The sequence below is a fragment of the Symphodus melops genome (genome assembly GCF_947650265.1).
Source record: "Symphodus melops genome assembly, chromosome: 13".
NCBI lineage: Eukaryota > Metazoa > Chordata > Actinopteri > Labriformes > Labridae > Symphodus > Symphodus melops.
This window is the reverse complement of record NC_136703.1, coordinates 20,844,878-20,870,500: the sequence shown is the minus strand read 5'-3', so window position 1 is coordinate 20,870,500 and position 25,623 is coordinate 20,844,878. Positions and strand designations below refer to the sequence as shown.

General features: G+C 41.0%; 1 protein-coding gene across 6 annotated transcripts in view; it reads left to right on the top strand.

Annotated features, from left to right (window-relative positions):
* The first annotated feature begins 10,192 nt into the window (after window positions 1-10,192).
* Window positions 10,193-25,623, top strand: part of dlgap4a (discs, large homolog-associated protein 4a) — a 76,297-nt gene continuing 60,866 nt past the window's right edge. For 4 of the 6 annotated variants that reach the window (XM_079360637.1, XM_079360635.1, XM_079360636.1 and 1 more), the window contains exon 1: window positions 10,193-10,636. The gene's annotated coding sequence lies outside the window, so the exon portion shown is untranslated. The remainder of the gene's footprint in view (window positions 10,637-25,623) is intronic. The other 2 variants (XM_079360639.1, XM_079360638.1) reach the window with 1 other exon arrangement.

Below are 25,623 nucleotides of genomic sequence, written 5' to 3'. Positions count from 1 at the left end.
TTTACATTTTTAATAAGACATTAGCATGTTCCCTTCCTTACTCTCCTTCTGTCCTCCTTTAGTGTCCTCCCCTCACTGTAAGAACAAACCAGAAGAAGTTTCAAACATGTGCAAATGGACACATAAAAGATCAAAATTCATGATGAGAAGTTTACATTTCCTGATTTGTCTGATTACCTAAAGCTCCTCTTCTTTTCTCATTGCTTTTCATCCATTCTGTCTCTTTTTTGTATTTTGTCTATGTTATCTTCAGTTTTTTTTTTACACCAGCTCTATCATACCCCAACTCAGCCCCTCCACCCTATTGATTCCATTAATCAAAATCTGCCAAACTTTTAACATTTTGAAAACAAGACCTATGGAAATGTTGTGTTTTTGGCACTCTAACAACATGGATGCCCTTTCTCTCTCAATCCAACAGATGGCACTATAACTCTGCTGGATCTAGTCTTTTTTTGTACATCCTCTCCTGTCTTACTCAGATGGTAAGACGTCTCGTGTGCCCTGACCTTCCTGACAGGCATTACAAGTCAAACCGACTACTACACCCATATGAAAAAAGCCTTTCCCCCACTGATATACGAGACAAGTTGATTTACAGCATGCAGACTGAAAAAGCCTTTGTTTACATTTCCCCCCAGAAAAGATCTCAGAAAGAAGGTTAAGAGTTTTTACTGGATTACCCTACAGGACAGAGTCAGCAAAGTGATCACTTTGTCCACAGGGGTTGCAAAGACAGGCGATAACATTTAAGTTCCTCACAGGACCTTTAAGAAAAAAGTAGTAATACCACCATGTAGAAATCATCTATTACAAAATGAGCCATGTATTGAAAGTCTGGATTTTCTGATAGTAGATAAGTATTTACACCAAAATATAACAAATGTATATAACCATGGCAAAGACCAGTTTCTTAATGAGTTTTTTTTTTTTTGGCATAATCAAACCTGATACATTGTGTGTGTATCGTACAATGTGTTTATCACATTGGGCCTCATTCACTAATATGTGCATAGAAATGTTCTTACTCTGCGCATAAAATAAGTGCGCACGCAAAATCCTGGAAATTGCAGGATCATTTCACTTCACTTTAATGACGGCAATTTTGGGTCAGCTTCATCACCCACCATGCCTCACTGTTGTCCAACATTATCCCACTGTCTTGTTCAAAGAAATGACAGGTTGAGTCATTTTGTCAGAGAAAAGAAAGCCCAATTTTTTTATTATTATTATTATATTTTTTTTAAATATTTGGCACGGAGGGTGGGGACAAACTGCACAAATTAAATTGCCTAAGGAGGCGCTGCCCAAAAACCTTCACAATAAAACCAGCATCCCACAGTGTTTATCTACTAAATAATATATCAGCATTTTCTTTAACTGTATTATTCATATTTTGACATATTGAGTGAGAAACGTAGCCAACCTGGTCCACGCTATATCAGCATGCTTTGCAGAAGCTCACAGCATGCAGGCTCATGATGATCATTTTTCTCCCACATTATCCATACAATTAAAACAGTAGTGTATTATTATGGAAATAAACCTGTGGATTAATGTAGCCAAAAATAGTTAGGTTCAGGTGAAGTAACTTGGGTAATCATACGGTCAGGCAGGGCTGCTCGACATGGCTTTAAAACGGCTGTGAATACGTTTTTCAACGACAATCAGGGGATATATCCACTGAAGTATTTTGAATTATAAACTAAATACTGCTGTGACGTTTGTACCCCAGGCTCTCACCCTGATTATATGAACAGCTGACACAATGATTTCAAAGTGGAACTGCTGATACAGTATCAGCGTGGCCAAAAGAAACACTTCAGGAACTCACCTCCTGACCTAAAAATAATGGAGCTCAGCTTTAACATTTGTGTTTTTTTTGTTTACAGTGAATATAATTGATGACTTTCCACTCCATGATGGATTGCTTTGTTTTGGCGAGGCTGTTGTTTTGTTGTTTTTGTCACATGATTGATGGGATAAATGAGGATCTTAATTGTCTGCTGGTGTTTATTTTGTATTAAAGCAGTAGAAACAAAAGCCTCTAGACCGTACAGTTAAAACCCTGTGTTATTTTATTAGAGTCCATTATAAGCCAAGAAAGCAGTGGAGATAAAAAGGGAACAGTATAGCCCTATAACCATGTGTTCATGGTCTGGTTGATGACGTGTTCTGCCTGAACTCCCTTTGCACATGTTCATTAATATGGTGCACATCACAGCACCAACAATACACTTAGCCAGTGGTTAGAATAGCCTGCTATTGTCAGCAACCAATCGTCGACTCCCCTAAATCGTTACTCCTGTTTAAATCCAATTCTCCATCAGGACTGATGTGGTTTACGGTCTGTTGTTAACATGCATGACTCGTGATTCATGTCTGTCTCACTTCAGTGGATTCAAAACCATTCCAGGTTCCATTAATTGCCACCACACTAAGAAAAAGAGCAGCTTTCTTTCTCCCTCCTCAAACATGAATCCAGGCAGTAGATGTTGGTTTTACAAAGCCATCTGCGGTGCCGCCTGAATGCTGGTGGCGGGCTTACAAGGGCTGCTGGTGTTTTTAAAATAGCAGCATAGCTGACCAGATTTGCCCCAACCAGACACTGTCACGCTCCAGTAGCAGGTAAAACATTCACTGTAAGTACAGCCCCTGCATATTGCATGAACAGCGCTGGTTTTAGCTTTTCCCAATGGAGAACAGTGAAGGGTAAATAGATTAAAAAACACACAAAGTGAAAGGCAAAGAAGTGCTTTTTAGTCCAAACAAAAGAGTTTTAATTAGAGTAAAAATGCCTGTTTCTTTGATGTGAAGAGCGATCGCTGAGAGATGGATTATACAGCCGAGAGGAGGTGCGAGCTCTTCAGCTTTTCCAATCAGCATGGCCTTTTATGTGCGTCTCCCCCTGTCAAGCAATTGCTTACATAATCATCTGCTTACTCTAATCTCTGCATCTGTCCCACAATTCTGGTGCTCTTTTACACTTCCCCACTTTTCCCTCTCGAACCCCCTCTTTACCAAAATCCAATGCAAACCCTATCCCTGTTCCCTGGTTTTCTCCTTCAGTGCTTTTTATCTGACATGCCCACTGGTGCTCTCACCCTCTCTCCTGTCCCTCTTACCTCAGGCGGTGAGTGGTCATTGATTACCCTACACGGATTGTATGATGAAATACCACTCGCCCACCTAACACCCTCTTGTGAGCTGCCCCTGACATCCCACTGCCTCTGCGCACAGCAGACCGTCTTTTGCAGCCTGTTTCATGTTTTAATACCTCTCTATGGTGTCAGTTCACATCTGAACTCCAATTTAAGTGTTTCACCTTTAGCTATACTAATGCAACTCTGTAAGGTAGAAAATGTTATTCTTTACAATTATACAACAAGAGACATAAATCCGGTTTATTCTCTTTTGCTGTAAATTGCATGTGCTAATTTAAGTAAATGATGTGGATTACAGTGTAAAACCTGTTGACACACTCAAAGCCAGAAAGAGCTGCATCCAATTAGTCACCTAATTAGCAAGTGAATGTTGTTAAAAGCATCAAAGGTCTTCAATAGAAATGAAAAACAAAAGGTTAAATCATTGCATGCACAAGAAAGCTTTACTTGTTTTTGATTTGGCATCACGATTGAACTGATACAATGAGAATAGATTAGTTAGTTATTAGAGAATAGGTTGTTTTTTTTACATCCAATGCAGAATAGTGTATGTGTGCGTGTGCATGCATGTGTTTTGTACTTGTGTGACAGAGGAAAGGTCGGGATTCATGTTTGACAGAGCCGTGGGCAACTTGTACAGATCTGTTAACTCTCTAAAATGGAGACGCAGAGCTGCACAGTGGGGCTGAATTCTCTCTGCAGGAGTGTGAACAGAACCAAAAGCCTGTGCTTGTAGGCTGAGTGCAACGTCACAAACTTTCCACAGCCGTAGTTAGACATCCCTCCAGGGTCGCAGCGAGAGGTGACACGTGCCTGCATAAACTGTCCAGTCAGGAAGCAGAGAGGATGTCAAGCTGCTGTGGCTCCCTATCTTATTTTAAGAAGATCTTACCAAAATAGGTTGCTCCCACAGAGACAAATAATTGGCGCGATATCTCGGGGGCACGAGCATGAAGAGCAGTCTGCATTTTAATGCCAATACTCCACAGGAACAACCCTGTTGTGCATGCCAGTGGGCACGATCTTTGGACCCTGTGTGTTTAGGGAAGACATGATATCAGAACGGAGCTCAGAACAGGGTATGGAGTTTAAGGATGTAGCTTGGACAGAGAATTGATTCTGTTTTCTGTTTCTGCTGTAATAAATGTGGCTGCATAGTTTCACTGTGTGAAGTTTTAGGTCATTTTTCTGTAAATTGAATTTTCTGCTCGTTTCAATTTGCCATGGCCATGACTTATTACATCTCCAGGCAATAAACAGCAGGTGGACAACAACAACAATGACGGAATCTTGAGTTCTGTCTGTGCTGCTTACTCTGTTATATTTAAACATGTGTGCATGTCACATCATCAACTACCTGCCATGTATACTACAGAATTTCTAATCTTTTTAGTGGATCCATGAGAACAGTGGTTGTTATCAAAATATTGTCATCTGAACATTGAACTTCAGTTTCGTTCTCATCTGCCAGTATGGGATGGAATACTTATGTCCTTGTTATACTCTACCGTGTACAGCAATGTATCTTATGGCCTATGTCCATGAATGATTGTTTTTTTTTTTTGTTTTTTTTTTGCTGGCCCTGCCAATTCTCAATTTAAAAACAATGCAATTTAATGTTTTCAATATCTTAAGTGCAACAAAAAAACAACCCCTGAAGAATTTTCTCTCTCTGCACTCACAGTGCTCACAAGCACTTTCAGTTGAAAAAAGTTCAACTTTATGAACATTGTTGCTCTACACTATTTTATTGTTTTGTGGTCAAAGTTTTTTTTTTTAATTAAAGCACATTTTAAACATGCACAGCCAGTTAAAACAGCCCTAACGGTCACTACCAAGAGAAATGGACATCAACTATTGTAACCTAGCAACAAGAAGCGGTGGTGAGCACTGTGAACATGACAAAACCATTTATTACTCCTGAAACAAGTTCTGTATATAAGAGTAGTTGCATAAAACAGATTGTAAATGACAGACTAGACAGATCTAATGGAGCTCAATACAGAGCGTGGCAGCTGATGATGGATCAGCTTTCACCCTCCTCCAAAACACTCTATATTATCATACACTCACTCACTGGGAGGCCAGAGACAAAGCAAGGACCGTCCCGCTGTTTTCATTCGCACCACCCAAAAATGAGTCACATTTTTTCAGAATTACAATGCTAATTAAAAAAATATAACTGCATGCTTATAGATCACATAAAATATTGTATTTTCACTAAACACAAAGTAAAGTGCATTGACAGTGACAGGTTTGAAAAGCTTTCTTATTTTTCTTGATATGGGATATTAAAAAAAAAAACAACAAACAACAAAAAAACTGCTTGAGAAAAGCTTTCGTCTTTTTCCCTTTTGCATAACTGTGAGAGACTGTAAAAATCACAGTAATTGGTTTGTTTTGGAACAATCTAACTGAATCCATGTTGAATAGCAAGCTGTTTGTTTTAAACTAATTGGAAATGGTCTGCTTATTTTATCACCATTTTAGGAAAGAAAAAGGGAAACAATGTAACATATTCTGGAAAAAAACTTACCTACAGTACTTATAATGCAACAGTCCTTCCTTATTTCTGTTCATTTCACAGTCTCATCTAAGTGCGTAAAGTACTGTATCAGAGGCGGTCGACGATGACCAAAAACACCTTTCAAAGTTCTAGCTTATTTGAGCTTCAGCATCTGTTAACGTCACATCTCAGTCGAAATCCTTCAATCTAAAGCTTAGACCAGAAGAAAGTAGAGGTAATGAAAGTTGAGTTGAGATAAGTCAAGATAGATCAATACCTTACATTACACATACTGTTAAGTACACAACCTTTCATGATGTAAGAGTCTTTAAGTTGCTTTACATTTCTTTACGTTATATCACGTTACAGATACAGTAAGTAAAACAAAGCTTTGCACCTTACATTTAACTAGATAACAACTCAATGTGCATGTAACTAGTCCAACCCAAGTCCAGCTATGCAGGGTAAAAAAAACCTGACATATTCAACAACCACCACAGTGACCTTGAAGTCTGCTAAAGTTCAATCTAAAGTAGTTACAATCCACTGCAGCTGACGTAGGAAGCTAATGTAATCGTATGTCTTGTTGTGGGACAATATGTGACGAGGTCACTCAGATAATTTTAGCTCACCCCGTATTAAAAAGCATAAGCTTGAGGGAAAAAATATACATATATTTGACTCACAACACAACCCCTGGCTGCATCTGGGCCCCTTTGGACATCCACAGTTGGATCAGATGCAGAGCTATTAGTCATGGTCCCGTCCAATCAGCCATCCTTAATTCTTGTGCTACTGGGCATTACTATGGAGAGGACAGATTGTCTTTTATTGTCAGTTTGATTTCAAACTGGAGATTAGTCATATTCATGCTGCTGGTGGTGGCATAAGTCTGTGTGTGTGTGTGTGTGTGTGTGTGTGTGTGACTCTAATATTTGCATTTGTGCCTCCAAACATCTGTGTGGCTAATTATTCACTTTACTAAATGTTCTTAAGTAGCCATAGCTTCATTGATTATAGGGAGTATTCATCCAAAATTAGTACTATCACATACAGCAAGTATGTTGTTAAGACAAGCAGAGCAGAGAGATTGTCGTTGTGATGTCATCCATAGACTTAAACGCTGTGGCTGTATGTACAGTAGTATGTTCTGCTGTTGCACAGTTGTACATTATAGTGGGCTCCTGTTATGTAACCAAAATACAGAAGCTGGTCTATGCAATAGTCTTTCACTGAGGATGAATCAGTGGCCATCAAAACCATACAATCATTTAGATGCTCTTGTATAAAAATGTGTGGACTTAGACCACTGTCATTGCAGAACTACACACAAAAAAACTGTGAAATGGACTGCACCAAAGACAAGTGAGAATGTATAGAGTGAGCAAATCGGTCGTATACTGATGTTATATCGCGAGGGAGCAGCATCAGATCTGATATTATAGCTTTGGCTTTACAATGCAATGAAAAAGCAGGTATATGCTAGAAGAATAAAATAACCGTAAAGGTAATAGAATGAGTCAATATGGTGCCTGTTACTGCAAGCAGTAATAAAACAGAAAAAAAAAGAACAGTCCTGATATTACAGTTACAACACAATTCAACAGCACAACAAACTACATCCTCGAAAATTGACTATACACTTCATCTTTAACGTCTCTGCAAAATTGTTTCAACATAGATATGATATTAGTCTCTTTATTAAGACTTCAAGATAGATAGGCCAAACAAAAGATATGGTAACAAAATCTATGTGAAATGTGATGCTCTATTTGTTAAAAAGTGGGTGTTGCCTGGATAACTTAGAGCTTAGAGTCAGTAGTGTGGTATGTTAAGCTGTTAGTCTTATGTTTCTGAAGATATGCTAATGCTTATTTTTCTCAGTTAGGTTCCTTTATTACAATATCCAAAGCCATCAACTCCTGAATCATTGGAGGATCATTCAAATAGCAGTTTTCAGAGAAGGAAACACAATATGGACGATGGGCTACACTGCATCCTGCTTCATCAACATGCATCGAATTTTCAACTACAAATTAGACGTTAGGTCTTATTTGAATCTTATTTAATTTTTTAATATCTCATTTAGATTTTTGAGACACATCCTCAGTAGCACTAGCTTGTCTAGATATTGATTATAACATGTAATTTAAGAGTGAGGCTTAGATTTGAATAGTGTACTAATATTACTTCTGGGAAATTTGAGTTGTATTTAGTTTAAAATGAATATAGCCGAATGGTCAGAGGAGCGACACTCGTTAACCCGGTGATTTATCACAAAGAGGTCGAGGCAGAGCGAAGAAAACGTACAGGCCTGGCCTCACAATACTTACACTTCTAGCCTGCTGGATTGATTTAAACCAAACTGAAGTGAAGTAATTAGAATAAGATGGGAAGACAGGATGCCTTAAAGTAAATGTTCCAATGTGTTTACATACAGGGAAATATGTGTAATATATAATCATCTTTGTTGCACTATTAGTGCACACAAACCTTTACAGTTTGTGTAAACAGCATCTCCAATCTTAAGAAGACCTTCATACAGCGATACAAAACAATGAATTAAATAGATGACAGGCTTGCAATTCTTATTGTAATAATGTAATTATCATATGGCTCTGATATTTAACAATATCACATCCTTAAATGGTGCAATTTAAACATTAAGACTCAAATAGTTAAAGACAGCCTAAGTTTGGACGAATTATTATAAATTAATATAACTGATGTGCTTAAGTGAAGCCTGTTGTAACAGTCCTCCCTACTCGACGTAGTTTGACAGTCGGCCAAACTCCATTTAATGATGAGTGAATCAGGGACTTGTTCTTTGATTTATTCACAATATCGAATAAGAAGTGAAAACTACAAGACAAAAGACAATGCACAGATTACGTGGTTTTTGAATCACTTTATGCTTTACAAACTTACAAACTGTGCTTGGACAGAGACGGGTATTTTACCAGTGTTCAGGCATTGTTCCTCTTAATTTTCTGACGACACCAAAGCAGCTGCAGCCATCAATGGAATCTGAAATGAGATGCGTTAAAACTTAAAGACGGGTCCAATACCATCTTTAAGTACTTGTACGTAAAACTACGTGGATACAACGGAACCGATACCACTTTACGGTAAGCTCGCCGTAAAGAGGCTAGCAGCGTGAGACAGCTGTACAGCCAACTTTGCAGCTAACGCTGGCGAAGCGAAGGAAAATGTCAAGAGACCAGAGAAATAACACAAGATTGTCTGTCAGAATCTCAGTGTTTTGGAGCTGAAGTATGAGGTTCCCAGCCGTCATCACATCACAGACACGTTTGCTAGTTTGCCGAGGTTTATTGCTGTCTAACTGTCGGTTGGTCCATTTCAGTGGCAATAAGAAGTACTCAGTATTGATGAGAACCCAAATATAAGCAGGCCTACAACCTTAAAAACACATCCTATCAAGAGGTCCTCAGAATTCAGGGAAAATATCAAGTGCCCTTCAAATCTGGGATCTTAAGGAGGTAGTAAAACGGCCGAGGAACGTCTTAATGATATTTCTGTGATTGTGAATTGTTTGTTTTTAGTGAATTTTATATTTTAATTTCTTATTTCCTTATGATGCTTTTGATGTTGTGTAAAGCACTTTGAATTGTCATGTTGTTGAAATGTGCTAGATAAACTAGCCTTGCACTAATGTGCTACGTCGCTACGTCTAGCATCAACACTCCTTGCTCTCCGCTGGTGGGAGTGGAAGGCAGACGGGACTAGCGTGAGGTCGCACGAAAAATGTATAAATACACGACAACCTCCCTCGCAGGCTCTCCGTGTCGTGAGTGTGGGAGGCAGGCGGGTTCGGCAGAGGTCGCGGTAACCTCTGACCTCCCCGGCTGTGACTCCGTCGTGAGTGTGGGAGACAGGCGGAGGCCGCGGCGAACTCCGACCAACCCCACTGGCTCTCCGTTGTAACCCTAGTCATATGCCTTCGGGGATTTTCTATGATTCACATTCAAATTAAAGTCATCTGAAGAGAACATCTCAAATTAAACTGCCTGAGCTCACAAAGCCAATCACTCACACAGATTTGTGAGCTGAACTTAGGATAAAACAGGATTTAACAAGTTGTCTTCATATGGTTTCCCAAAAAGTGGATATTCTGATCGTCTATTGTTACAAAATTCCCCAATAAAGCACATTTTGAGCAGCCTAAATTAGACAATGTGGGGAAAAAAACATTTATTTGATTATCACACTAGGGCTATATGTATGGAATTTCAAATAATCAGAGAAACAATAAATCACTTGTGAAAACAATTAGATGCAGCCCTAAACCACTAGAAGCCAAATTAGTTGTCTGATTTTTGTCCGTAATAAAAAAAAGTATTTCGCAGTGCTATCATTTTTTTTTGAATGAATTTTTCCTTTAACGTCTCCCTCCTTCTTGACTCATCAAACAGCGTCACTCCTCAATAAAACACACACACTCACGCGCGCGCATGCTGCGTATCTGTGCGCATAATGATTCATCAACCACCGTTTGCTCATGAGACCGTGATTTCGGGAGCCGATGAGTACATTCTCGGAGCTGAGTGTTTCGTCGTGGGCCCTCGGATGCCCCCACCCCCTCCAACACACCCCCACCCACCCCCCTCATCCCGCGTCTCGACAGACCAAACGCTGCTGCTGCAGCGGCATCACCGGCAGCCTCCAAACTGCGTTTTCTCTGCCGTGATAGATCCGTGCGCGCGCGCGCCGGTGAGCTGCGATCACCGGACCGCTTAAGTGTGTGAAAAAGGACCGACGAGCAAGGACCGCTGCGAGACTGTGTCAGACATCTAAAGGGATAAAAAAAAACATCAAATGCAATGTTGTAGGACCGTCTTGTTTACCTTCAGACAAACCGCCGGGTGACAGTGATATCACGGTCGACATGTAAGAGCTGGATAACTATTCCCACCCATCCGCAGCTGATCACAATAACATGAAAAAGGTAAGCTTGTTGACACGTTTTGGGGGGTTTACATCGGGCGTTGCGGGTTTCATAAAACAAGACTCGATATTACCTTATCTTACTCCATGATTCATCGTCAATAACACCTTTCCATTAAGTTCAAATTGTCCTGTTTTAAATGATGTCGCCGTTCACCTGTCGTCTCGTGAGCAGCGACGTGGATGAAACGTCGATGTGACTTGTAAATATCAAGTCACCATGGTTGTGTTTCATGAATTTTGACTGGAGCAGAGCTGCCTCCAGGCTGCCTGAGCCAAAAGTCAGTTTATGTAAAACTGAAACATTTTTTGCTTTCTGGAAGTGTGATCATGTAGAGTGCAGAACACGTAGGCTCTGTGTAGGCTCGATCTATCCTGTGGTAGACAAAGTTATAAAACCTGCTTCAGAGAAAGGCAGGGAGTTTTTTTTTGGAAGGGAGCGTTTTTTAAGAGGAGAAAAAACATGTCTATTGAGTACAATTACGCGATTTTCGGTTGGCTTTTAACTCAGTGCAGATTTTGAATTAATCAGCACTAAATGACCATTTACTTGTGCTTGGTTGCTTTGCTCCTCTTTGGCTTTTGATGAGTCCAGATATCTTAAAACTAAAGCTTCAGCCTGCTCCTTCTATCTTCCCTTTGAAGTTTCATCTCCCTCACTGCTGGATTAGTGAGAAAATATTGCAGTTTTTAGGGAAATATAACATTTGAGAAACATACTCTGGATGGAGGAAGGGGCACCGGCACCTTACTGGATTCTCATTTGGATCTGAACCAGCTGGGGAGGCTGATCGATTCCTCCTTTGTATCTGAGGCCTGTGCTCAGCTGTTGTTGTCCAACAGCAGTCCCTACAATTAAAAGCCCATTTTGTTAGTGGAAAGCTGATTAATTATTCATCCTCAGCTCAATAGGACCACAAATCTGTGGATGGCACGCTGAAGGATGTCAGAACAGCAGTCTATAAGCCTCTGCCTGGATAGCGGGGAAGGTTTACACTGTATAGGCTGAATAGCAAACAACCGCCCTGTTTTGTAAACTACATGCTTTTTAAATGTGTGCTGGAACTGTTTGCTCTCAAAATAAACAGCGGGAGAATAAAAGCGTACAAGCTGAGCAGTGAGTGGTACAGCAGAGCGCTGGGTGTCCTGTATGAAACAGCTCTGTTGGTGGTGGACTGCAGGCTCTCACTATAGGTGTCAATGTCATATCTGCTGCCAGGAGGCCAACAGCCACGATGATACTGTAGCGGGGAGTTTGAAGAAAACCCAGCTGGCTCGAGTCCAGGATTGTGGGTGTTTTTAAAAACTGGCTTAGTCAGGGCTACTGCGGGGAGTGATTAGACAAGATGCTGTTCAGTATCACAGACATCAGCGTGACGTCAAAGGACACAGCTTTGCAAATCCTTTCACTCCAAATCAATCCGATGCAAACATTGATACTGAATACGTGAGGTTGACATTTAGATCACCGTCATTAAGAGTGTCTGCTTGATTGCTTGTCATTGCGGTTGAGTTTGTGTCCCGAGAAAACTTCTCAGAGGAAAACATTTCAGCACATTCACTCCAGAATCATCCGACCTGAGCGCCTTCATTTTATGCCGCTTCACACTTCTGCTCCTCTTTATTTCAGAGAGGTGAATCCTCTACGTTACCACACAACAGGTATTCAAAGGTGGCACTTGACGTTTGCTTTCAGTAACATGGCACAGTGGAGAAATACAATGACACAGAACGCCGTGTTCACTCACACACAAAACTCCAGAAAATGTTGTGAAGCACAAACAGCTATATTTACACCCCCCCCCCCCCCCCCCCCCCCCCCCCCCCCCCCGACTTTATCCTTCAGTCCTCTGGTCACATTTTCACAAATTACTGTGTGAGTGGACACAGCAGGTAATATTCAGGAAAATCCACCGGAGCATGTGGGAAGGGTTCATATCTTGCGACCTGCAGGATCTCCATGCACGTAATGAATCTACTCCATGTTGAATGTGCACCGGTATGTTCTTGTCTGCTCTGTTGTTACACTGTGAATGAATACATCCACATCATTACTGTCACGATTGCGTCAGTCTCTGTTTCTTATCCACCATCCAAGTACATTCTTCTTACATCACGGTCCCCTCCCTCTCCTCTTTTTGACAAGGAAACATTTTCAGAAGTGAATTAATTTTTTCCCCCAGGTTTAAGTTGAACCTAAGTATTATTTGACTTTGGTTCAAGTTCGACCTGCGGCTCTTTTCCTTGATGTCATTCCCTGCTCTCTCTCTCTCTCTCTCTCCCACTCTCTCTCTCTCTGCCTATGATTTCTGACTCTTTCCAATGTCTCAACAAATACAGAAAGCAAACCAGAATAACTCTTTGAAAACATTGAAATATAAAGTTGAAGTAACAAAGTTGCATTTATTTTTTTATTATTGGATTAATCTAAATGATGGATTCATCTGTACATACCCAATGTAGCAGCCAATATGACAGATCTTTATTTTGACATCTATACTATGTCTTCTGACTATAGAACATATTAAAGAGTAAGGAAGGGCGCTTGTGAAATATTTTTTAAAATAAGATTACTATAATGTATAAGCATACTGTTACCCCATTAGTGTATCTGGTTTCTGTCTGAGACTGGTCCAAAGCTGTTCCATTACAGCTTCCACTTTATATCACTGGTAAGTACAGTATGTCAGCCTATGCAATTAAATATAGTAATTTATTACACCCCAATCAACAGTTGTCAGGTTAATTATCATGTGAGTTTAACTAACTGTGCAGTGTAAGCAGAGAGTGTAATGTTAGTAATTAGTGTTTGTTCACCTATAATATGTCTTTCTTTAAACATCAGAGGGGTGCTGGGTATAGGCTGTTTTCAAGTCACAGTTTTGAATTTGAACATGACGAGTCAGACAGACAGTTAGGGAGAATGCTATTTCCACACGATGAAACTCCCTGCTTTCAGACTGCAACACAAACTGAGTCTTTTTAATTCTGACTGAGAGACCACTGTGTGTTTAAAAACAAGTTATTGACCTTAATGAAAGGCTCTGATTAAAATACCTGGCTGCACAGACAGAAGTAAGAGTTAGATAATCATTAAAATGCACTTACATGAATTTATCAGTAAAAGCAATGTACTGAACAGTGTCAGAAACAAGGAGCGATCTGTTTAAGAAATGCAACACAGTACAGGATGTGTGAACTACAGCACGGAACAATGAGGACACATGAAGGTCAAAGTCAGTGCCTATGGAGGTTAACAAGCTTAAACATCCTTCTATCGTTTTGAACCGAAAAGGTACTGTACTTCCACAGTGTATCTGTCTTTACAACTCTATATGCAAGCCCTAAGCAGTCACGCATCCATCCATATTAGATGGGCGTTATTCTATGAGGAGGCGTCATTTCCTGCTGTAGCTAAAGGTTTAGCCGTATTGATCTCATATCCTCAGAGTTGCTCAAGCAAACGTAGGACAAGACTTAAATGACGAGATTAGTGTGCGCAATGTCTTTGGCCACCTAGCGTCCTGTCTCTATGACAACAGTCTGTTGACAGCGGCCGCTGTATGGCCAACACTGCTCCATTACTTTTTACTGCCTGTTTTTTTTTGGTTATTTTAGATCGTTAACTTCACGACCAGAAAGGAGCAAAGAGGATGTGACCAGATTATTGTTTTGTTTTCTAGATCACAAGAAAAAATAACCCCTGATAATAAAGAGAGAGCGAAGAAAACCAGGAAACCGCTCTTCATCATGGGAAAGCAGAGGAGATAGAGTGAATGTTCACATTGCGCTTCTGCATTAAATAATGTCACAGGGGGAATAACATTTGGTTTCAAATAATTCAGTTAAATTTAATTGAGAATATTCATGGACATTTCTTTTTACAAGACTTTGTGAGCAGGACTTTGTTGCTGCTTTGACTTAAAGATGTGATTCATTCCTCAGCCCTTCAGTGTTCACTGAAAGAAGACTTTACCGTCTTTTTAAACCAGAGACGGAGCATCTAAATCGCGTGTGTCCAACCTTCTGTGTTACGGCGTCAGCATTATGAAGCCCTGTGAAGTATGACTGCGCATGCTGGGGCGCATTAGCCGTATCATGAGAAGGGAAAGAGCACAAATGTCACAAGGTATTTGCCTAATTGGCATTACAACGAACATGGACAACAGCAGTCTCTGGAGCTAACAGCCTCTTCTCTGCTCCTCGGAGTCTCCCTTTCTGTTTTATTAACTCGCCGGCTTTTCCTTTTGCCAATCTCGCCACTGTGTCAGCCGTATGTGGTGGGTGTAAGGTCAGCTGACAAACACAGCAAGGTAATTACAATATAGTGCATTCACCAGCCTCTCATGTCACTCATCAGGCTGTTATATTGAATGATGGATAACTGCGTCAGGATGGATGTTATTATGGCTACAGTAAATACAACACTTGGGTGTTTATTGCCTGCGGGACTAAGTTTGACCGAGATAAAACCGTTGAAATATAAGAGGTAGATATAGTAGATATGATTTCAAGCTGTTGTTTTTATTCTCCATAGCAACGAGGCATCGGTGTAACTTCAGTTCGGGCAGGAAAAAAACGGCGATCTGAACTTGGCCGCGTGTGCACTCCCTCCTTACCGCAGCTGAAGTGTTTGTGCTCCATGTGATTGGCGATTGTCTCACTGCGGACTCTCAGATTTGAGGATAAGGAGGACTCGAATGGAGTATATGGTTGCATATAAAAAGAGAGGGAGAGAGAGAGAGATTTTATGACCTTGCTATCGCTGCGCGCTCTCTCTGTGCGTGTCCTGCAGGAGCTGATGGAGTGTTTGGAGGTGATTAGAGTCGGCCTCCTCTGATGCCTCTCTGTGCTGCTGAGTCGGTGACCTTTACTGCCATCGGGTCAATCTGCTCAGCCGTCTCTTCTCCTCTTTCATGCTCCCCCTATCCTCGCTTCATCTCTCCTCCTTTCTCTTAACCCCTTCTCCATCCTGTCCTCTTGCTGCCTCTCCTCATTTCTTCTCTCAGTCGCTTGCTTCCCTTCTCTCTGCTCGTCCCACCCTTTTTTTTCTTCCCCTTTGCTCCCTTCTCTTTTCCCGTCCCTTCAGCTCCTCTCTTCTCGTCCTCTCTTCTTTCAAGATTCGAGCCCTCACCTCCTCTCCTTTGCACGCTCTACTCTCCTCTTAAAACCTTTTCCGAACTTGATTCTTTCCCTTCGTTCCTCTGCTTGTGTCCTCTGTTGACTCCTGTACTCTATTCTTCTCCATCTCCTTATCTCTCGTTCTCTTCATTCTCTCTACTCCTGTCCTCCTATCCTTCCTGGTTCCCTTTTCTCCTCCCCTCTCCTTTGTCTCCTTAACTTTGATCACCGCTACAATCTTTTGATCTCATATCCCCCCAACTTCCTTGTTCTTCCTTGCTCTCCTCTCTTCCTCCTCCTCTCCCTGCATTCCCTTTCTTCTCCATTCTCTACTTCTCTCCGATGTCCTCCCCACCCTTCACTTATTTATTCTTTTCTGTGTCCTCGCTTATCATCTCCTCCCTGTACTTTCATTTTCTCTCTCCACTCCCTTCTGTTCCTCTTTTGTCCTTTCCTCTTAACCCTTTCTCCCCTCTTCTCCTCTTTCTCTTTCCCCTCTCTTCTCATCTTCTCCCTAGTCCTTTCCTAGCTCTCTTCCCCACTCCTTACTTCTCCTCTCTGTCTTTCTCTTCTCACCCCCCCCCCCTGCACTCTGCTTTCTTATCAGTTTGTTTAATGCAGCAAAAAAAAACAAACAAAAAAAAACCCCAAAGCAAATCAACGGATGAAGATTCTCGTGTGTCGCATCAAATATCTCTCTCTGCTCCTCGAGTTCCCACGTCGTCGTCAAGTTGTAACATTTCACATTTTCTACTTCTTGAATGAGAGCTGGAAATAGAAGCGACTGTTTTACAGTCGGCCCCTGACAGGCGACTCCTTATCTCCCTGCATATGTCACTTTACAATAAGTCCTTGCCCGGGTGGCGTTGCTGAATGGATCCTCTGACACGTATTTGCATGTTAAGCTGAACGTTCCTCACCAGGGACGATTAATCAGCACACAGCAATTAATGAGTGTGTGTCCCCTGGTGATTAATGTGTCTCATGTGTCCGACGTGGGAAAGATCTCGGCAACATCTGTGTTCATTTAAGTGTTTTTTATGCCAGCCCTTGTTTTTCATACAGAATCAAACTTTTCATCATGATTTCGGGGTACGAGTGGGAGTTCAAATAAATGTCATAAATGTCAATTCAACAGCTAATGAAGTTACTCCGCTTGCTGTTTTTAGGATGAAATGCAGCTTTATAAAATACTTGTTTCGTTCTCAGAATCAAGTGAATAAGCCGCCCCACACGACTGAGAGGCGTTTACTGTGCGAGTGAAAGAAAAAAGAAACACACTGAACTCACCGAGGATTGTGAGGAAATCATGCAGGGGGATATTCAAGCTCAAGGATATTTTATTTTGCGACTACAAAGAGAATTTCAATAAACTTCGCTTGAATTTCTTTCAGGCAGTTCGCTAAGTTGATTGAGTCTGTGGGTGGTTGTGTTTTTGTGTGTATGCATACAGTATATATACTTTCCTGGACGGGACGCTTCACAGCTGCTACCGTTGAGTTTGCTTTAATTCCTTTAATGCTAATATATACATTTTGGAAACCTGCGTCCCTCTGGCAGTTCATAAACACATATACATATTCCCTAGAGCAGCAGGACAACATACAAACATTCTTATGTTGACTTTAATGTGTTTATGCATGTGGGAATGTTGTGCTTAACAAACTTCAGCATGCAGAGAAGATGGAAGGAGGGAATTATGCAGAGTAAAAGATCAATTCCAGCCTGCAGCGATTCCCTCACATTAATGCAAAGTTACATGAATTGTCACTGTTAATTTCATACGTTGTACTTGCTGATTTATTTATTTTTTTTGCCTTCATGCGTGTCTTCTCTGAAAAGGCCTCAGCGTGCACTGACATTGGGCCTGATTGGGAGTCAGAGGGCAGATTTGAGCCCTCTGAAGATTAACACCATGGGACTCCTGCCTTCTGGCTCCTGCCATCGAGTACATCCACTCAAACCGAGACCTGACCCCGGTTGTGCCTGTGTCACAGCCCAGTCCGTCCCCTGAGCAACATATGGACCTGGCATCTCGTGCCATCACGCCTGTTGCCATCGCCACTTCTCATTCAACACACCAGAAGATTGTTGTCACCTCCTGACATGCACTGCTCCACGTTATTTCATGCACTGATAGCTGTTTCAATGCCCCACAGAGATCTGACCAGCACGGGCCCACGTGTGTGTGTGTGTGTGTGTGTGTGTGTGTGTGTATATATACATGTATATACACAAACACAGAGATTAATATTACTGCAAAACAGACCTGAGCAGCTACACAGACACAACAAATATTGGAGTTTCTGTTGAAAGAGGAATGAAATATACGTGTTTCAATAAACAGGCACGCCAAATATAATTGCGATCTGATTTTCGTGCTACACACAGCGGGAGCCTAACAACAGCAGGTCACAGTAAAGTTGGTTACCTGCAGCTGGATTACATGCCTGCATCACTTTCCTGTGGATGTACCGTGCTGAGGGGGGAGTAATGAATCTAGCATTGGAATGGCAGCCTCTCCATTTCCAATGAAACTGCTTTACAGTGATATTATCCTAGCATGTAAACACATGAATGATTATATTAACATATTTGAAATATCAGTGACTATAAATTTCATAATATAACATATCAAATCAAATCATCTATGTTTAGCCAAAAGGGATCCACTGGATACAGTAGATCCTTCAAAAGCTGGGTAAAGAAGAACCCATTTGTTGGCTCGTTTTGAAGGAGCGAGGATGTAATCGGTCTTTAAATGCGCACTCTGAAGGGCTGCTGGCTCTGAATGAGGACATAGCCCCTCACACCTTTAGAGTAACCGCACTTACTTTGGTTATGATGTAATGTGTTCACTAGAAGTTTTGTGCTGTGAAATGGCCTGATGGACTTCCTCACATATTTTTTGATAAGCCGTGTAAAACATCATTCAGCAGAAGAGGAGATGATTCATTGATTCATTTACCTACAGATCACATAATGAAGTGTTTTAGATTCAGGATAAACACAATCTGTAACTGTGGTCCTTTCATTGTGCTGAGCAACCAACAGAAACGTTTACTTCATCTCAACATTTACTGTTAATGTTGTACCTGCAGCTTCAGTATTTCCACTGGCATACACAGGACACAAACGCACACACACACGAATTTGCATGGTGGATTTCAGGAAGGAAAACTGTAGCCCTGTGTGAACTGCAGATTAAACTAAGCTCGAGTCTGAGACTCAAAAATCACACCATGGCTTTGCTTTGACTTAATCCTGCCTGTGCACGGTGTCAAGATCTTGCATAATGACGTGAAGTCATCGCTACAGCTGGAGATAACAGCAAAGTTCAAAAGCTGCATATCAGAACTTTCGACTGTGCAAATTGATTGCAAAATCATCAAGTTATGCAACTTTTGACAACCGTTTCTAAGAAAAGACGTCTGAGCCGACTACTTAAATGCAGCCAGAAATATGTAATGTTGGTGTCATTGTTTGTTTTGTGATCTGTTTAGGATCCAAACCATCTTTAAAATGGCTTTGAGTCAGTAATGCTCAACAAAAGTGTAATGACAGCTATTGCCAAGCAGAAGCATGTGTTGCCATGTGTTAATAATCCCTCACTATCTTGCTTATTTGAAGCAAGATAAAAAGAGCCCGTACAGCCAGTGGAACAAAACCCGACAGTCAAAGTTAAAAATCAAACTTGGAAGAAGAGGTTCATACACAAGTGTAAAAACATTCTGAGCAAAGCAAAAAAAAAAAAAAAAAAAATATGATGTGACTGTTGAAAAAAATTCAGCAAACCCCACTATCAAACTCAAAATGCCAAGTCATACCTGACTTGACAAAAGACCAGGGGCCATATTCACGAAGCCTGCTAAGTACTAAGAGTTGCTCCTAGTGACAAAATTCTAAGTAAATTCTTAGAATCAGGACATATTCTAAGAATTTCCCCTCAAAGTTTAAGACTTACATCCTAAAGATGAAAGCTATTCATAAAGTGCACTTAGTCCTGAAGAAAGCTCCGAAGGTGTGCAACAGTCAGGATGACTTATGACATGCTAAAGAGTTTCTTCAAACTGAGTAGAAAATGGAGAAATGTTCTCCAAACAGGACGTGAGGATTATTATTTTTGACTCAAAGTCGACTTCAAAGTTTTGAGGAAAATACTGTGCGTCTCTTTAGCTGCTAAAATGCTCCATTAAATTCACTAGCTCGTCGCTAACTACTAAATATCAATATTAAATAAAGCATGTTCAAAGACTATTAGCTTACTGATCAAATGTTTGATTCTGCATAGTGTCGATAGAACATGTTATTTAGATGTGTTTTCCTTAAAATATTGTTGTTGTTTTTTGCTGCAAACCATGGGTGATGTGTTTTTGACAGGGTTGCCTGTGAAATCTAATCAAATTTCCACTGTGTGTGAGTTTCACTGGAGTGTTTCTCCATGTGTGAGAGTTGCTGGTTTGTACAGCTATTTGATTTTAATGTGTTTTCATGGCTGTTTTGCTGCCCCCGTGCCTTGTTTATTACTTTGGCAACCACCCTGGCCAACCATGTTTGGTAAGGAGCGACTCTCAGGCGAAACCCACACAGCCTCTTCACTATCAGGACCACAAAGAGTCAAAAACAACATTCAACCCTGTGACATTACACACCCGCATCCCCTCTTCCCACACACACACACACACACACACACACACAAGAACACCACAACTTAGACTCTGTGGTACACAGTGAGAGTGCACCGTGTCAGGCTCAGCGGTGAACTGGTTTGAATCAGGTCTCTCTTTTTTCCAGACAGATGCCATATGTCCCCGAGGACTGCAAAAGTACAAACACTCAAGATCAATAAGACTTACTATAACCTTGAAGCTAAATAAAACAGATCACCACAAGACACGTTGCGTTCTTCGACATTTTATCTTACTTAAGAGTCCTAATTGCACCAAACGTATCAATCTGGATGTTGTTTATTTATACACGTTTACATTACATTTGTTTACTGTTATTTATTAGCAAGAAGGTTATGTCAATGTATAAACTTCCTGATAAACAATAAAACACAGTTGTGCACAGTACATTCATGGGCATTCCACGGAAAACTGACTGGAATGGGTTGGACTGGGATGTCTTCTGTTTGACGACAAATAATAGAAATCTAGTAAAATCATTGACTTTATGCAGTCCATAAGTAAAGTATTTGGTTTCTTCAGTGAAGAGATGCTATGTTATAGTTTCTTAGCATCTTAACAGTCAGTTATTCTACAGTTGTTCCACCTAAAACTAATGCTTTTATTCCCCTTCCTTTTATGGCTGTTAGCAAACAGCTTTCAGGTGAGTAGCCCCTGCCTGGCAGAATAGGCTACCACATTACAACCCAGCATTGGTAAAAACAAAACAAAACAAAACAAGGGAGAAGCGTATTTTTGAGGTGAGATAAAACTCCCGTGAAAACAACCACTCTTATAAATGAACAACTGTTTGAATATTTAAAAGAAAATTACCCAACCTTAGTACAACTGCTGTCACACAAATTATTATCCTAAAGGTGTTTCAAAACATTGTGATTTTATTTATTTTTCATCCACGCCACTGAAGTCCTCCAAAAATAAGTTGACCCCACATCTAGTGTTTTCTGTCAGCTTCGCAGTAAGCATAGGACCTTTTTTTTTTTTTTTCAGCATGACAATTTGGTCCCATCTTAACAGCGTTAGCACATATGACGGCTGCCTTCGCCTCCATGCTTCAGTTTGCAATTTCATATTTTATTCACAGTGCCATGCGCATTCACACTAGCTGCACATGCTGGAGCGTGTTGTGTTTAAGGAGCACTCAATGTTGCATGAATAATAGCACACAGCTACATGAGATCTTGTCATATTAGCGCTTTCATTAATTATATCATGACTGGCTCCTCACATGTTTCAGAGGATAAAAGACTGAATATTCTGAGGATAAAACAAGGGGGGGGGGGAAGTAGGTCCTGATAAACAAAGACAGAATAGACTTATTTGTTCCCAGTTTATTAACACGAGCTAATAGCCATTTACTCCTTGTGTTTTCACTGCAATTGAAGAGCAGTCTGTGATGTAATAGAGGGACTTGTGTTGCTCTGTCACTGCGGCAGGATTAGCAACGCAGAAAAAGAACTGACTTCTGCAATTCCTCTGCGGTCTTATGTTTGTTTGAACCTAAACCCTCACAGTCTCCACCGCAGGCTGTCTGTTATGCTTAAGTTTTCTTCAACACTACTTGTCACTTGTCTGTGCTGAGTCGACACGCAGGTCACCCTGAGCTGTCTACTGTACAGTGCTACAGCGATTACTGTATGACATCAACGCGCCCGGCCTCCTTCCTCGCTGCGCTGAGGTTATACATCCTTGTTTGTGTTTCTACAGGAAGTGCGCCCTTCATTGTAAACACCGCTGTTGCATAATTCACATCAGGAGGGAGGCTGCTGCAGCAGGTAATGGGGCAGAGAGACGCTCGATGGTCTCGGAGGAGGTTGGAGGGCAAATCCTGCATCACTCGTAGGTGTAACGCAGTTCCCGAGTTTCCCGAAAGGATTCTGTCTGGAAGCATGCCTGTAGGTCGTTTATTAAAGGTGCTGCATTAGGAGCTGACTAATGATAGAACTAATATTAGGCTCAGATTTTGCCACCTGCATGGGAAGCATCTGTCCGTCATCACAAGGCAATCTCAATCTTTATTAATCTGCTGGGGTTTGCTGATGAATCTCATCTGGAGAATTGCAAGGTCTCCCAAAGGTCACTGTTTGCACTTATGCTTCCCCTATCTTTATCTCTCCCGGTAATCCTTCTCTCCTCTATATTAATTTGCTGTAAACACCGTCATGTTATGCAAGCTGAGAAATCCTTTTGCCTTTTTTTTATTTATTGGAAAGACACATTTTGGTAGTTGGCTTACACATATACATTTGGAGAAAAAGAAAGATTTACAACAAAAATAATTTCAAGTTGAGTATCTCTGTAGATAGGCTCTACAAATCGATGCACTTCAGTGTGCCAGTACCTTTCTCTCTGTTTTCTTCTTCTTGCCAATGTGCCACATAAATTATAGCATCATGAACACACTGTAGTAGCTTGTCAATTCCTGGAAGTGTATATAATATAGACTTACAGTATCAGATTGAAACTACTGAATGAGAGATGGAGCTTATGTATTGCTGTCTGTCTCCTGGGTATTCTGCAGTGTGCGTGCATGCTGCAAAACAATTCTAAAGAATAAAGATAAACCTCCTTTTCTTTAGCTCTCTGCTTTTGTCAGCCTTCATCTCTGCGTAATCAAAAACCAAAGCAGACAGTCAGTGCTCAGCCTGCAGCACATTCCTGAACTGACTGACCAACAGTGTTTCGCTCTGCAGTACCATGATTGATGTTTGGTTGTTTGCCCAGGCTGCGTTGTTGTGAATGCTTAGTGTGCAACGTATTTGTCGAAATATTTCAGAAGTGGACTGGATTGAGATGGAAATGAGAAAAGAGCAAATAACTTTTCCCCCTCTGAACGGAGGGAGAGTTGGAAGGGGTTTTCTACGAGGCAATATGCTCTGTGGTGGCTGTGTGATTGTTTCTGCCTGATCCTCCTGCATACGCTCGGTCACTGCGCTGCGTACAGTCTCATTAGTATGGGTGTGACTACCTCTCCTTCAGCTGAACCTGCCATGCCACTACTGTAGTAAAGCTGCCTGCCTGCCTGCATGCCGCATTGTCCCTGGATGGCCGGTGTGTAGCTGCCAGCTCTGTCTCCTCCAAGGATGACTGAAATGTGGGCGAGCGTCAGAAGCTGAATGTCATGATTTAAGCAAAGGAGATGTGTGTGTGTGTGTGTGTGTGTTGTGCAGTGCAGAGAAGCATGTTTGTATGATATAAAAGGAACAGGGGACATAAAAGAAGCCTTTATGATTATGACTGCTAACAAATGCAAATATGAAGGCTGCATTAGACTAGATGGTGGCCACCGAGGGGCTGTAAAAACCATTTCAATGCATGTGAGGGAGGGAGACTGGTCCTTTCATCAAACTGATTGAATATACAGAACATGTATATAATGTATCACCATAAGAGGCTGTAAATGTGATACAAAATATGCAGGTGATTTGAGGGATGTCTGGTGGTCAAGGTGATCCTGAGAGTAGCTTCTTTGTAGCATTTGATACTCCTTTTCTAGGCCTGTTTTTTCTTAGGCCTGGTCTTTCATAGGTCAAATAACGGTGAAATAAAATAAGCTGAATTGGGGTTTAAAGTATGCCTTACACTTTAGCTGTCACTCCACTATGCATTTATTACCATTTGTAGGGCCATTTTTATATACTATGGTTGGAAAAGGATCAAGATATCTCTCTATTTGTCTGTTTATTTGTTTACAAGTTTTGGCTCTTGCTCTACTGTATTTTTGAGTAGCATCACAGGTGTTGAAATATGTTAGAATCCAAGTACAAAGCTGACAGTGAGAAGCAAAGTGACAACATTTGTAAGATCCAACACCTTCCTAAGAACAAACATGTTCATGAGACAAGCCCAGCTTCTGGGAACTGGGATAAGATGGCAAAAAAAAAGGGTGAAAAGGAGACTTCAGGAGCACACAAAAAACAAACTTTAACAATAAAACCCCCTATGTTGGGACTCTGAAATATTACAGGAGAAAAATACAACATAATGTCACTGTCTTGCTATAACGTAACAAAAGTACCACTGATGATGATCTATAGAGGCCAAGGAAGTCTGTTAACTGGCCAAGAAGACATAAAAGTGAGACCAATTTGCTGCCCACACATCCTATCATTGTATCCTGTCCTCAAAAAACTGGGAATAACAGCGTTGTCGCCATGAGGACATAAAATAATCTTGTGTGCTTGATACCTGACATAAAGTTAACTAAGTTCAATTAAAATGAGCAGTTTAAAAAGATGTAAAATATAGCCATATATAGTCATTGCCACTATCGTAATATAAGACGGTTAGCATCACTCTCATGTCTGTACAGGTGAAATGATGCTAAGGGGAGGCAAGGAAAGCAAGTCTATTGATAAAGCCCCAATCAGAACAGAGCATTCCAATTAGAGCTGAAAACCGACAATTAATACTGTGAATTTGTCCAATTACAAAACTGCACTGGTGTAAACGGGCACCTCGGGAAGATTTCATTGGCAGCCTGTCGGAAATTTTTAACGACATTTTTCAAGGAGGGCATGTGTGAGAAGAAGCTTTTGAGTCTGCACAATTTTGGATTACAGTTAATTCTCTCACAGTCAAATGAAAAGCCACTGCAATTTTATTCTTGTGCGGCCTCTTGCTCTGTCACTCTGTTTCCTCTTCTTAGAGTCCTCTGTCAAAGTTGTCTTGGTACCCAGAATACTGAGCTAACACTGGTAGCCTTACAAGCTCAACCTTTAGGGCTTTCTTGCTTTCAGCTATAGCCAAAACTGTAAAGTAAGTCTGATAAGCAAATAGTAATTCTCAAGAATGTAATTGTGTGTCATTCCCCACAAACTCTATACTAAGCTGCTCTGTCCAGAGTTAAAAAGACAAACAAACAAGCTGCATTGTCTTTATTGAAACATCAAACCCACCCTCAGGGGCTTTCAAGATCACCCTTTTCTCTAGCTCAGTCTTCACAGCATTAAAGTAAAGCGAGGTTTGTACTGGCAATGAATGGAAGATAGGGATAATTGTATAAGCACAGAAAAGAGCTGAGCGGAGTGATGTTTATATATTCTTACTCTGCGCATTCAGGGCCACTGTCCTTTGTCCATCCTGAAGGCCAGAGGATAAACTCCCCTCTCACGCCCTGCTGCTATGTCATCACTCCTGGACTTCATTCAATCAGTATGACAATAGGATGGAACTGCAC